At 35.1% G+C, this 16,044-nt stretch overlaps 1 long non-coding RNA gene across 1 annotated transcript; it reads left to right on the top strand.

The window, feature by feature from the left end:
• Nucleotides 1-3,141: 3,141 nt before the first annotated feature.
• LOC145804151 (uncharacterized) lies at nt 3,142-5,479 on the top strand. The gene is made up of 3 exons (XR_014345771.1): nt 3,142-3,319; nt 4,808-4,900; nt 5,128-5,479. It is a non-coding gene; the product is annotated as an uncharacterized LOC145804151 (long non-coding RNA).
• The last annotated feature ends 10,565 nt before the right edge of the window (nt 5,480-16,044 follow it).

The raw sequence follows: 16,044 nt of genomic DNA, 5'->3' as shown, positions 1-16,044 counted from the left end.
TATTTTGGCGACCAAAAAATGAGTTGGTCACAGAAAGTGGTATACTTTTGCTGACCAACTACAAATTTGGTCACGGAAGGTCACATATTTTTTGGCGACCAAAAATTTGGTTGCCAAAAACTTATTTTCAGCAACCAAAAAAAATTAGTCGCCAAATTAGTACTTTTAGCGACTAATATTTTAGTCGCCGTTGATTGAGATTTGGCGACTAAAAAGTTTGTCGGCGAAGGTGCCTTTTTTGCGACTAATCTGGTCATTTGGTCGCGAAAAATTTGGGAGGGAAATTTGAAACATGGAGGGGGGAAATGAATACCAATTCGTAAGAAATGAGATTATCCATTCCTGCCACTGCCATACGAGAATGAGATTATACATTTAACTCTTGGGCTTTTTATAATCAAAAGAACTAGGGTTCGTTAAAAGGCACATAAAAGAGAGAGAGAGAGAGAGAGAGAGAGAGAGAGAGAGGGGTGGAGGGGAGAGGGAGAGTGACTGACCATAACCCTTGCTCCACCATTATTGCTCTTTCTGTAGTAAGAAACAAAGGCAAAGGCAAAATCAAAAGCCCCATCACTATTTTGAACCATTGAATTGCCTTCCTCTAAATCCCTCAAATGCGTCCATCAATCACTTACTCTGCAATTTTTCCAGTCGACAAGACGACCGAATCGACATGTCGAAGTACCGAGAAGCTTTCGCGAAGAGGATAGCCACGGCTGGTCTCAAACCTCATCCCCGTATCGATCTCCTTCACCATACTCTCCTCTATTCGTTTGAGTCTTTTTTTTTTCCACAAATATTTGGATTTGTTGAGTTTATTTGTTTTCATTTTCATGGATGAATTGGATTCTGGACTGTTAAATTTCACCAATCGTTGGGCTTAGGGCTACGGCTACAGTTTATCTGTTGTTGTATCTGTGTTGTCTAGGCTGTCTCCGCACTATGCTGCCTCTGTGTTTGTTGAATTGGCCTTTTGTGGCTTGTTTCTCTCATTTGCTGGTTGCAGTTTTCTTTTTGTTGTTGGCTTTTTTGTGTAAGACCCCTATCCTCTACTGGACATGGTTCTTGAACAATATTTTGTTCGGTTTGCTCTGTGTGGTGCCTATGCTCAATGAAGATGGTTGAAGGCAGGTTTTGTTAGTTAGTTTGTTAATTTTTTTTCCTTCTTTTAGATGTTTTTTTTGTTGGCTGTTGTTGTGTGGCTTTGCTTCAGTGGTTTCGTTACATGTGGCTTCGTAGCTGTTGTGTTGTGTGGGTAGGGCCTAGGGCATGCCCCCTATAAACTTGTAAATTTTTTTGTTCTATTTTATGTCTTATTCACCCAAAAAAAAAAAAAATCACCAACCGAAGCCAATTAGTTGTTCGCATTAGGCAATACCAGTGAGATTTTACTTCATACTTTCCAAATGACCTAAATTTGAGCAAATATCAAAATGAGGAATCATTAAAAAGTGAGTATTTTCCTCAGCTACTTTATTTGGTAATTGGGAAATAGAGGATAGTCTATAAAAACCAAATCTTGAATCTTTTTTTTCTTCTATATTTTCTGAAATAATTTTTAGCTTTCACTGTGAATATTTCTTCTCCTCCTAAGTAGTTGCAACCTGCAAGGCAGTTCTATTATATTGAACAATTCTTAACCAAGATGAAATCATATTTTCAAATTCTAACTGCTCTAAATTTTTCTTGTTAGGTGAATATGAGCATTGCAATACTTCCATTTTCACAAGAGTTTAACTGGAACGGTGCAACAGCTGGTCTCATTCAGTCTTCCTTTTTCTGGGGCTATCTCCCCACTCAGCTTGACTCAAACATTGGCAGTTTTACTGCAATACTTCCAATGTCACAAGAGTTTAACTAGAACAGTGCAACAGTTGGTCTCATTCACTTTTCCTTTTTCTGGGGCTATCTCCTCACTCAGGTTGACTCAAACATTGGCAGTTTTTGCTTTTTAGAAAAGGCAATTTTAGAATTTATGTAAAACTCCATAAAAGTGCTTTTTCTAACTTCCACCACCCACATATATGGTTCTAAGGGGTTTAAAATTGTTATTTTTTTTTTCACTAACTCAGAACTAGCAATTGGTTCTAATCTTCAAATGTCATTTATATGTTGTATCAACCCTGATACTTGGACTTTTAGAATTGTAATGCAGATATATCTAGCGTGCACACACATACTCACACAACCCTTCTTGTTTATCACCTATAGTGGGTCTTGGTCCTTTTATCTGGAAACAATTAACAGTCACGATTTTGAATCTGTATGTCTCTGGCTGTCATCATCTAAGCCAGTGGTTGAAATTGTAATCCACATACTTTGGTGATTGTACATTTGAAATAGTGATCAACTCTTCATTGCTCTTGATGAGATATTGTCCTTCCATGTAATTTATTTATTTTTATTGAATAATTCTTGCCATCCTTCTTTACTAACTAGATTTTTTTTATATTTCTTTGGCAAATAGATTCTTGGAGGTATCTGGGCAAATAAAATTAGTGGGAAACTAGTATTGGGTTTTGGAGTGATCTGGTCGTCAACTACAACAGTTTTGACACCTATTGCTGCCAGAGTTGGGCTTCCTTTCTTGATTGTCATGTGTGCCTTTGATATAATTAAATGCAAGATGCAGCATCTTCCATTTGGTGTCATCTGTACAAATTCTTTCTTCATGTTCTTTTTAATTTCAAGTTCTTGATGGTTGTGTTCTCTGAATATTATGGTGGCATGTTTTCAATTGAAATAGTTGCTGCTTTCAATATTTTATTTGATTCACTTTAAGCTGTGAGATTATTATGGAGCTGGGAGTCGTGATGCAAGGCCCTGTCATAGTTTGTTATCTTATTTCTTTCTCCTCTAGGCACCTCACTTCACATAGATCTGGTACTGCTTGAAGGTCATATGATAAGTTGAGATCTTGACTGAAGTGATTTGAGTTATTTATTTTTACACTGAACCCGTACATTTAGTTTTTCTTTGTTGCCTCTATTTAGTCAAAAGTTTTTTGATTTCAGATCATAATTTTAAGTTTAACAAAACACATACATCTAACTCCCACACATTTGAAGTGTAGATTCTTTGGAGGAATGAATTTCTTCTTGTAGAAAACTTTCTTAAATTAAATGTTCCTTCATCTCTTAGTAGTTTCTCATTTTGTTGTGTTTTTGGCTATGTTTGTCAGGCATCTCAAGCATGGATGGAGTGGCTTATGAAAAAGCGCAAAGCTTTTGACCAGCGGGGTGATATGGCTGTTGCAGCTTGGGCTGAGCAGCAGCAGCGTGAGATGAATCTCCGTGTGCGCCATCTTTCTCGTTCAAAGGTGTTGAATTATTCTCAATATTTCTACAATGATTCGTATATTGCTCTTCAACTCTATAATGATCAATGGAAAGTCCATTACCTAATATAATCCGACTCATTGTGCCTAATTATTTTCCAGAATTTGTAAATACTGAAATTATGACATAATACAGATAGACTAGGTCCATTACCTAATATAGAGTGATAGTAATCACTCTGTTTGATTAAGTTTTCGTTTTTTGGTTTTCGTTTTTTTGAAATTAAAAAAAAAAATGTTCCATTTTTTATTTTTGTTTTCGGAAAACAAAGGTGGGTTGTTTTAAGAAAATTTTATTGAAAACAATTTTAAGTAACAATTTTCAAATGTTTATTTAAACATGGTTTCTTGAATGTTGAGTCATTCGGTGGTTCTTGGGTGAATCTGCTTACTGATGATGATTAACTAGTGAGCAACTGCTTTCTGCTTGGCCGTTTCACTACTGGCCTCAAGCCTTTGAGTTCGTTCCTTCAATTTAAGCACAGTATCTAATATTTGGGTTATTTTTCAAGTGATACCTATATTTTAGCATTTTGTGGTTTATGGTAGGATACTATTGAACTTGTTAAGAATTCAAAAGCTAATTACTGCTAGTTTTTCTGTCCATAACAAAAAGAATTGTAGGAATTTGTAAATTAGCAAACTAGTTGCAACCTTGCAATTCTACCAATGTAAATCATCTGTTCCTGTCAAAATGAAATTTATTGACTCTTTTTTTTTTTACAAGACTAATGGAATGTAGCATTTGAAGAGTCTGAAGAAGCTTCAGTAGTAGTCCAGATAGTAACATTGGGAAGCAATCCAAAATTGGGAAGTCAATTTGATCTATCAAACCTTAGTCAGAAGCTCGAGTTTTCCCCCCTATGAAATCCCAATACTGTAACTGATATATGTAACTTGTTGTCATAGTCTGATTCCACTGTGCAATTCGCTACATTGTGTAACAAATTTGATGACATAAGAAAGGGTAGCTTGGATCTATTTAAAATTTTGTTCTCTGTTTTTTCCTGTTGCTGTTAACAATTTTCAACGGACTTCTCGCACATGCTTTGCTCACAGGCTTGTGAAACTATGAATATTGTGTATGCCACTTTATATTCTTTTTTTGATAAGTAATCTCTCTTTTATGTTCATACACAAGATGATCCATTCTTGATGTGCTATTGCATTTTTTTTACAAGTAAAAACTATTATATAAAAAGGCACCAAGGGGGCACCACCCAATTCTTGATGTGCTACTGCATTATGAGAAGTTTAATTTCTAGCAAGTGATCAAGTTTGATCATAAACTTTTTAATCATAATTTTTTTAAACCAAGTTATAGAGAAATTCCTGTCATTATTCTTTTTCTTTTATTGAAGACTATTAGTCTATTATATTTCTACGCATCCTTGATCATGCTAAATTTATTTCCTCATCTTCAAATTCTTCAAATTCCTCACTAGCTTTTGGCCTTTTATCATTCTGCAGGTTACAAACAGTCGACGAGATGTTCTCCAATGTAGTCATTACATGCCTATTGTTCGTCCAGAAGGAAAGGCTTTGCCTTGTGTATTAATACAGGTTAGAAAATAAATGTGGATGAGTAGAGATTGTTCTTATAGAAAAAGTAAGGATAGTATATGGAATATCAAAGGTCTGTCTAATAATTTTTCTAAAAATATAGGTCCTTCACTTGCTTTCTGTCATAGTATGGATGAGTATTAAGCTAGTAGATAATTGAATTAGCTTTAACAAATTCATTCTGCAAATCTGTTTTACTAACAAGTTGTCTGTATTGATTTTACCAGTGGATACAGGGCAGATGCCAGTGAAGCGGCTATAATATTGTTGCCTTCAAACATTACTGTTTTCACCCTTGATTTCTCAGGGTCTGGACTATCTGGAGGAGAGCATGTCACATTAGGGTGGAATGAAGTAAATGGCTGAGCAAACTTAGAATAGTTAGAATGAAGTAAATGGCTGAGCATGTCACAAGTTATGTTTCAAATTGTTATGCTAGATGGATGTGACTTGTGAATGAAAACTTAGAATAGTTGTATTGTGTCGAATGTTAATGAATTATGTATTGTGTCGAATGTTAATGATTCAGTTAATTTGAATGATGCTTTAAAATTATAGGTTTATTATGGATTGAATGAATTATTAGGAATTACAGGTGTATTGTTTTCCTGCTTTGGCGATCAATTTATTAGTCGCAACATCCAAAATAATTTTTTTTTTCACAAAAAATGACAATTGCCGACCAAGAGTTTTGGTCGCAAAAAATACATCTATTGCCGACCAAAATAGCTCTTGGTCGTGGAAACTCACTTTTTCTGACCAAAAGTTTTGGTCGCGAAAAATAACAAATGGCGACCAAACTTTTTGGTCATTGAATGTGATAATTGGCGACCAAACTTTTTGGTCGCGAAATGTGTCAATTGGCGACTAAGATATTTGGTCGGGAAAATATCACTTTTCGCGACCAAAGTGTTTTAGCGAAAAAATGAATTAGTCGCGGTAATTAAATATTTAGCGACCAAAAATTTAGTCGGCAAATCCAACTTTTGCTGACCAACCAAAATTTTGGTCGCGAATTACTTTTGCCCACCCTCAATTGGCGACCAAAGTAGCGACCAAAAAAATTGGTCGCGGATAACTTTTGCCGACCAAAAATAGACTTTTAGCGACCAATTTTTTTGTTGCCAAAAGTGTTAATTCTTGTAGTGAAATTACAAAGACCACCTCAACATGATATCAGGTCCTTTATTCTCCTCTCTCTTCTCCCCATCTCTCTCACATCATATGAATTACTTATGTTGAGGTTATTGACGATTTTATTAAAAAAAATGTTCTCAAGGCCTAATTTTAACAAATTAATCAATCTTACTAGAAAATATTAAAATAAATAAATAAATAATTCAAAGTCAAAATTTTAAGCAAATTTATGACAATTCACACCTAATTTGGTCAAGCTTGGGCAACAACACTCTACACAACTTAAGATGGGCTTGGACAATCTCTCAATCCGCTCAAGTTGCACCCCTAGATCTATTATGAGTTTTAGGGGTGTTCAAAAAAGGGCGTTCGGTTCAAAAGTCCAAATTTGAATTTCTTTTATCTAAAGGTCTAGATGCTACTTTATTATGTCCATAAGGACAAGACAGTTCGGAAAGACCAAAATAGCCATTACCATTACGTATTTCTACAAATTTATCTGTTGAATCCATTACCCAAACCCAATCACCTCTCTCTCTCTCTCTCTCTGTCTCTCTCTCTCTCTCTCTCGCTCATCACCACTTCACCGCTATACGACTATAGGAATAATCTCTTATGTGTACGGTGTCAAACAAGTAATCATTGCATCAAATATATTACCAAATTACATAAAAGAATATAAGTTGAACATAACATAAATTATTTACGTAAAACCAAACCACACTATATACACAGAACCAGAAATACTTACAGATGTAGAAAACTTACAAACAGATTGTAAAATCTGGAAACAAAACCAAATGTAATTGAGGCTTGTGTTGGACATAGTTTCCTTAAAACAAATTCGTCCCCCGCTATGGTGCTCACAAGTTTTTATTGGACGTTTGTCTCCTAAGATACAACGGTCGAACCTTGCAGAAGTAGCACTACGATGGTAAGTCTAGCGAACCTTATTATGTTGAATTCTCTTACAGAAAAGACAGAGTACAGAAGGAAAGAAACACAAGATGAATTCCATGTTTAATGAATGCAATGAGGGTCTATTTATATAGGTGAATTGGTGGCTTTTCAAAAGGTCATGGTGACTTTTCAATGAAAAGACACATCTATTTTCTGTGAAGAGACACAACTCTTCCATGGAATAGGTACAAAGATAAAATATTGATGTTCTTTCAAGCAAATTCAAATTTTGAATTTAATCTAGTTCAATTTTGACCCAAATAAATAACTAATAAATTTAATTTTAAATTAAAAAAAAAAATTCGTCTTAAAACCATACTCGAATGGTGCACTTTGGAGTCAATTTCTCATTCTCCAAGTAATGGTTTCGAAACCATTTTTCCAACAATCCCCCACATTATGCAAGACTCAATGCAGACTCAAAGAGAATTCAATTATAAATATTCTGAATGGGATATATAGCTTTTGGTTTTGAACCTTCCTTAGTGAAATACTATCGGACTTACTAGCTAATCAGTAGACATGATGCCTTAAACTGTTCAGCCGTTTGTGTAAGCTAAGACAATAGAATTCACATAGAATATCTCTAGACACAACTTAATTCTCACAGTTGTGCCCGTTTTGGCCTTGGGCATGTCCTGGTGTTTCATGAGTGCTTTAGAGATTTTAGCCTTATCAATTCTCATATAAGTGGCCCCTTCACACTCATATAGGTGATCCTTATTTCGAGTCTCTTAAATACTCCTCTTGAAAGATACCCTTATAGGTTTTTCAAGATATAAGTGATCATTAAAAGCATAGCCTATCCGAAGTCGATTACATACAATACATGTTGCAGATATTTCTCTCATTATAGGAATGGATAAGAGATAGACTTCCTTAGTGATTTCTGGTGAGTCATCCATAATTCGGTCGTCCCTTTGAACCTATATCTTGGGATCTCCAGTCAATTAGATTGGGTTGCATTGTGGCGACTCAAAATGTAACGCCCCAAATTTCTAGCCCAAATGATAATACAACAATCATGGCTCTTTCAAGGAAAATCGAATATAAATCTCCAAACTTACATTACATGATACAATAGTTCTTCATGCAACAATACATTAATCCAACAATAAGTAAATAAACAAATAAATGCCCCAAAGGGTTACAAGTTTCCAAAGCTTGAGCCTGGTTACACAAAACGGTTATTCAAACCCACACACATATAGCTTTTGGCTTACACACAGAGTCATAGCAAAATGAAAGTCTCGTACTCTCAACACACATTTCCTCGCCTTTAGTTAAGCAGCATCACCACATCTTTTCCTACACAAAAATCCCGTAAGGTGAGTATAAAGCCCAGTAGAAAATCCTTAACAAAGTATATATACTTTATACAAGTCTCAAGAGATGAAACGCACATGCCATGCTCTGCCCTTTTGAAAGAAAATCACATCTTCATCTTTGAAAACCATCATGCTCAATGATGTCATGCAATTTCAATTCTTCAAAACTTAACAATTCATTTCAAGAGCGGTAAATACGACTTTGGTAATCCCTAGGTCGGTGTCTGCAAGTAGACTATACAAGTACTACCAAAACTATCCGCGTGGGTTTTCGTCCTTTCACCCCGGACTCTCAGGCCAACTTATTCAATATCATCTACACCACCTATCAAGACTTACCAACGTATTTACCCCAAAACCATTCCATGAAAACTTGTTTCTCAACATTCTTTTCTCAATGCAAGTTTTCAAATCAACTTTCAAAGTTTAATGTAATCAAATGAATTGATATGCCAATAACACAAGATGAATATAAATACTTTTATTCCAATTCATCATCCAAGGAATAACACAATTCCCTCTTCACAAGTGTCCTCAACAATTAGTCATTTCAAGACTATTTCAACGTTTTGAACAATAATTTCCAAAATGAACAACAACTCTCATATTCCTTGCAATTCATCATTTATATAAATATAAATAAGAAAATTTCCGAACATCCATTTATTTTGACACACAAAATAAATGTAACAATATCATTCATGAATTTTCAGTCCCTTTTAAAAAAATCCTCAATTTCTAGGTTTTCTCACCAAAACTATACAACTCAAATCTTTTGAAAGAAAACTTTTCAAAATCATCTTTTCTTCAATCAACGAAGATCAAAACTAATAAGATCATTTTAAAAGAACAAGAGACAAACCCACTTTCAAAATTGCTTAACTTCTTGAATCAACAATCAATTTTTAAAGCTATCGAAAGATGATTGCGAAAATCATATAGATCTTGCAAATATATATATATATATATATAACTCTAAGAAAATCCCTACCTGAAGTTTTGAAGAAGAAATGAGATGAAACCCTAAAATCAATGGTGTTGAAACTCGATCTTCACCGCACACAACGAAGCCCTCGAGAAGTTAACCAACTTTGATGAAGAAACTATGGCAGAACTCTATGGATCTTGAGAAATCAAGGTTTTGATCCAATTTGGCGTAGGGAAATGTAGAGAGAAGGGAGAGGAAAGGGTTTTTAGAGAGAGAGAGACCTAACAAGAGTGAGATACACTCAGCCTAAAGAGAAGAAAAGACAAAAATTTCGGACTGACCTACCACCGCACGTGCGGCGCTTCTCCCGCACTTGCACTCTTGCATCTTCATTTATTGTAGTAGCCAAACAAGCCCTCTCCTATTTTCCGCATGTGTGGCTCAAGCAATTTCGAATGCATTTTGCATTTTTTCTTCGGCGAGCTGACCGGGCTGCTCGACCCCCATAAGCTGATCGGTTCAAAATCGAGATCGTTACACAAAATTAATAGGCTCTAATCACATTCCCTTCGATGAAATTTTTCTCATTTTCTCTTTGGTCGAAACTTTTGTTTAGTGGCCGCTATTTTTCATTTGACCTTCTCAGTTATATATTATTGAGTAGTTAGTGGATCCACTATATTATCCTTAGACAATATTCACAACTGAAAGCAAATGTCCTACGGTATTAAATCTTTGATTACATTGAGACTTACTATTACTCTATGTCACTCCCATTTTCAAATCAAATAATAAACATAAAGGTGTTCCTTAGGAGTTAATAAAACTATTTTTTCTTCTACTCCAACTTTGTCCAATAGAAAGAACTAAAATTTCTCGTGGACCTATTATCGGAACCGTTACTTTCGTAAAATCCTCCAAGCACCCCTACATTTTAAGTATTCTAAGAAAAATTAATTTTCTTATTAAGATATTACCACGGAAAAATATCAATACACACCCACAATTTTGATATAAACAATATATGACATCCATAATTTATTGACTATGGTGTGCTTGAATCATAAAATTCCAAATCAAATTTATGAAATAAAAAATTCAGAATAATTATGACTACACAAGTTGCAATTGTGTGATAACATCACAATTATATCATTTCATATCACAAAATATTAATAAAGATGATGATATTATTAGAAACCAATAACTCAAGTACAGAACTCTATGTAGAGCTTACTGTTCATTGTTACAAAACTAAAAATAGACTACAATTATTTTTGCTTAACAACATAGATTTAATTCCGAGACTTCACCAAAAATAGTCTCCATCTCAGTTACTATAACACCGCCCAGGAGGGTTACCCACACGCAGTTAACAGTTCGGACCCTTGGTCTCTTGGAGCTAGTTTCACGAGTGCAATGTGAAACGTAGATGAGAGCCCACATTTGGCAACTTTTAGATATCCATTTTATTGCAAAAACATTTGTCAAAAATGGACTACATCATAAGATCCCAAAGTCACCACCGAATATTTAATTTGGGAGAATTAGTAAACTCGTGACTTTTGCCAAGGCCACTGTTCGTCCTAACCAAGGATGCTTGGCTCGGAACCTTAGGTATGAAGGGAGAAGGTCATTAATTGAGCACCCCCGCCCCCCCCGATCAAAAGATCAGCCTTTACTAACCATGATATGATTTTATCAACTTCATATGTTCATATTCTGATTATTTAATAATCCTAAAAATTACTATGTGAAGCAAACACATATAGATTGTGTTGTCCATTTGAACAATTTGATTTCATTATCTTGAAAATGTTTTGAATAGTATAATCATGAAAATCAATTTTAATCCAAATTAAACAACACAACTTCACCCACTGGCATGCATAAAGTTATATCAAATAAGCACATAGCCGCATGGGAGGATGCTAAACATAGTAGAAAAAACACACATATGCGGGATGCTAAAACATAAAAGCTTACATATTTACTGTCATCCCGCAAAAAGGTACAAAACAAAGTTAGTAAAAACATGCATAATCCTATATACAAGATCCTAATGCAATTCACACATGAAATACAACTACAGATCTAGCTTTTAGTATACGACATGTGAATCAAATCAAAACATGAGGTAATGCACAAAATCACACAATAATCAATTTAACTCACAAATGCAAATTTAGCCAGATCTTGAGGCCTAAAGCATAAAGCAAAGCTTGGGTATGATGAGAAAACAAAATATACAGCATATGTATGGAAAACATGTAAAAGAATGGGATAGAAAAGAAACGGGGTTAGAGAATTATTACATTGGTTTGAAATATTACAAATCCGAATAGGGGAAAGAGAGGAAAATATGTTACAACAATTTCAATCCTCACAAACACTCTTTAATTAGACAAAAACATGAGCTTCGGGGGGTCTTAGAGACCGTTGGTGGCTGTTTTGCGCAATATTGGGAAAGTTGTCGAATTATATCTAGGAAAGGGGTGACCGATTAGCCACAAAACCTATCGGCTAGCTACTTTAGTGGCCGGCCAACCACTCAGGCTAGGCCAAATGCTCTGTTTCTGTTTCGGAAACTAGAAAAACAAATAGGAAGTGTGTAAGTGGCTCAACTAACCACTTCCAATTAGCTTACAACAGGTTTATAACATGAAATTGAAGCAAGAAAAACAATGAAAGAAAGAAAATGCAAGAAAATAGAAGAAAATTGAAAGTGTGCAAAATTTACCTTCCAAGGAAGGATTTGATTTCCAAACTCCCTTTTGTTTACCCTCAAATTTATGGAAGTGTCTTCTCAATTCTCAACTTGGAAATTCAAAATTCAAGTTGGAATGGTGTTTTTGGGAGACATAACAATGCTATGGGAAAAAGTTATACAACTCTATGTTTTTCACAATTCAAAAGAACACTCACTCTCTGCCAAAACTACCCTGTTTCTGGACAAAGTGGCCAGCCAGCCACTTTTTTCTCTCGCTTGGCCAATCCACCCAGCCACCAAAGTTGTCGACATACCACTATTCGTGTCGTCCAATCGCTATTCATGCCAGTTGGCACTGTTCACATAATTTTTTTCTTCTTCTTTTTACGAAAAACAAGGTTTTGAGCAGAATTCTCGGCATTTTATCCTTTTTCCACACTGTTCTTTGCCCAATTTCCTTAGAAAAATTTTTATTTTTAAGTTTAAAAATGAACCTCAAAACATTACGAAAATATTCAAAATAAAGTGCGAAAGGAAAGTTTTGAAAGAGAGCTTTGAATGAGTCTTGAACACTTGGCCAAAACAAGTTTAGGTTTGGAAATGAAGCACAAATTTCATTTTTCTTATTGAGAATTATGCGAGAAACACATTTTTATTTTCGTCATTGGGTAATCAAAAGGAAGTGTCTAAGTCTTAGGGCCAGTCAAAATAGGGTGTCTACAGTCGTCCCTTTTTTACAGAACTCAAAGTTATTTCTTGACGTGAGTGAATGTCAAAGCCGAAAGACGACCCATTTGACAAGGCCGTAAGACTTGGGCAAACAAACAAGATACAATACAAGTTAGTTGAACCCAAGGGCTACCTACATATCCCTTTGCAAGGAATTAAACCAGCGTAGTTCAAGGACAAAATGCAAATGATATGCAATTGAAACACAATTGATAGATGGACTTACATGCTTCACAAGGCTAGTTGTTTTTTGAATTTTTCTAATTTACAATGCAATGCAATAGGTAACATTGAAGCATGACAAATGGTACAATCCAAACACATTAATATAAGAGAACGAAATGTAATCGAAGCATAGTTTCAACCTATAACCCAAAACAGGGAGGAATTAACCGATTGATAGTCTTAACTAACAACCCAAGAAAATTGAGGTATTAACCAGGTGGTTAGGACTGCCAACCCGAGAAAGGAATTGTGATAACCCTATTCTGAGTTATGTTAATTAATGATAATTATGTTTGTGATTATGTGCTTAATTTAATTTTGAGTGCTAATTGCTTAATTATATGAGTTTGTGAAGTTATATCAATTCGGCATAGGAAAACCTGTCCAACTTATTGTTATAAGATGAAAATTGAAGGCCGTAGAAGCGACATAAATTGAAATTGTCTGTACTATCGTAATTAGTGTGATTTTTAGAGCCTATGGTGAAATTTGATTAAAAATTGATTAGGATAAAAGTAATTAGATTAAATCAATAAAATTAAGTACAATTGGTTAGTCTTAATTGAGTTTGATTTGCTTAAACTAATCACCTAGTATATATATTTATGGGCTAAACACACTTAAGCTCATATATTATGAGCTAAAAAATTTGAAAATACACTTTAGAGAGAAAGAGTGAGCCGATTATATATATATATATATAGAGAGAGAGAGAGTTTAATTTGAAGATTTTAGCTCAAAGCTTGGAGAATTGAAGAGCTAGACTCTAGAACTAGCTAGAATTTGGAAGATTGAAGCTTCTGTGTTAGTAATTGACTCTTACTTCATGAGTTAGAGTTTGTAATTGTGTGAATTCAAAGTATATATGAAGTTAAATACATGAATTAAGCTAAGTTTAGTGAATTTGAGATCACTAGATGCATGCATGTACGAATTGGCCATAATTTTGCATATTTGAATGTGAAGCATGTTGGTCATGTTGCATTAAGGTTTGTTTGACACATGCATGTATGAATCTTCACGTATTGAAGCTCAATTTCAAGCCTTGAAGCTTGTCCATATAAGATACAAAACATAGAATGTATATATATAAAGTTTACGGCTTGGAATTTGTTGAATTCATGGAATTTTGAATTATGGTTGAGGTCATCTTCAAAAGTATGTATTTGGGAGCATTCTTGCATATTTGAGTGAGTTTAGCTTGAAATTGGACCTTTGAATGTGTATTTGGAGCTCAAACACAATTATGGAAATTCCAAAATACGACCTCTCTGCTTGAGCGAAGAAAGTGTCGGTCGAGCGTAAAAATGAAGGTCCCAGAAGTTTTGCGGAGATTTGCACAGTAGCTCGAACGGCAAATCTTGCGCTCGAGCGAACCCTATTTTGCAAGACTCCTCGCTCGAGTGGCGGAAATCTTGCTCGAGCGTAAAATTCATGTAACTAGTACTTTTGTAGAGTTTTATAGACCGCTCGAGCAACCAAAGCTGTGCTCGAGCGAAGTGCCCTGGTTTAGAAATTTTGAAAAGTTGTTTCATGTTCCGTTTTTCGTTCTCTTCATTTCTAAGCACTCTTAGGCACGCATTGAGCATTGTAAATGAACTAAAAGAATAAGAAAGAGGCCTTAGAGAAATAAACAAGTTAAGAATGGATTAAATTGCTTGTGACCCAATGTGTTATGAAATGTGCAGGGTCAAGTGTGAGGTCGTTTGATATGATAAGTTTGTTAAGAATCTAAAATGGGCCCAAGGCCGTTTGACGTGTACAACAAAAACACTGAATGGGTTTAAGGCCGCTTAAGGCTGTTTGCATATGAAAGTTATGGGTTTGAAGTATTTTATATGAATCTCATTTATATAACTCCTTTACTTTGGTATTATTCACTAGACTTTTACTTACCCCTATCTATATGTTTGTAGGTGAGGAAAGAAATGTTCAACCCCAGCCTCAGTGAAGAATGTCAGAGAAACCCAAGTTTTGTGGAGTCAGCCCAGATTTCTCACGCACGAGACTTTGTTTTTGTTCTTTTGTTTTACTCTCTTTTGTTTTACTCTTTTGCTACCTTGGTGGTCCCGTTGGATCACCTATGTATATAACTATATGTTTGAATGATCCTGGATGTACAAGATGTTAATTTTGTTACTTTTGGTTTATGATGTGAGTTATTATCACGTATGTAGGAAATGTTTTTGCTATGCCATGTAAGCACAACTCATTGGACAAAATTGTTAAGTATGCTTCTGCTTTGGGCCCTTTATTACTAATAAGATACATTTAATCTTGTTTGAAATCGTAGGTAATCTCATGATTACTGGCCGGTTATGACCTTAATCTATAAGGGCAGGTTCGGGTCATGACAAAGTGGTATCAGAGTACGAGTTAATAACTCACACACTAGTCCAAATGAGCAATAGAGTGTTTAGAAAAGATCTAGGGTGCATTCATGTGAGAAGTATGTATTTGAATGCATTGAGAATATGCCTAATGTTTTGAAACAATGAGTACATGACATATGACTTGTTGCCTGCTTGTATATACATGTGCTTGTGTACATTTTGAATGAAGAATAATGCATGTTTCGTAAGAAAATGGTGAGAACAAGACTTGATGAATTAGAGGAATCCTCTATACCCAGAATGGATAGGATGGAAAGATTAATAAAGGAAATAGCAGAAACATCGAGACAACAACAACAATGGAAGCAACAGTGGCAACAGCCGCACCTTCCATCTCCGGTACAGTCTGTACAAAACTTATAAAATGATGACTGAACAACAACTCTCACCAAATAGTTTAAGAAGATAAAACCGCCACAATTTCATGGGAGATGGGATCCATTGAAAGCTGAAGCGTGGGTCCTTGGCATAGAGAAGCTGTTTGAGGTGTTTTCATGTCTTGAAACACAGAAAGTACTGTTAGCCATCTTTACATTGTAAGATGAAGTGAGAAGGTGGTGGATGTTGATACGTGAAAGTAATAAAGATATTGGTTGGGCACAATTTTTGAAAATCTTCTATGACAAATACTTTCTGCAATGTGTTCTTAATAGAAAAGTGCCGAAATTTATGGAACTTAAACAAGGTATCATGATAGTGGCCGAGTACGAGGCCAAGTTTACTGAATTGGCTAG

The sequence above is a fragment of the Camellia sinensis genome, chromosome 12 (assembly GCF_055761805.1).
Source record: "Camellia sinensis isolate YWXY chromosome 12, ASM5576180v1, whole genome shotgun sequence".
NCBI lineage: Eukaryota > Viridiplantae > Streptophyta > Magnoliopsida > Ericales > Theaceae > Camellia > Camellia sinensis.
Note: the sequence above shows the minus strand (reverse complement) of the source record. Positions and strands in the feature narration are given on the sequence as shown.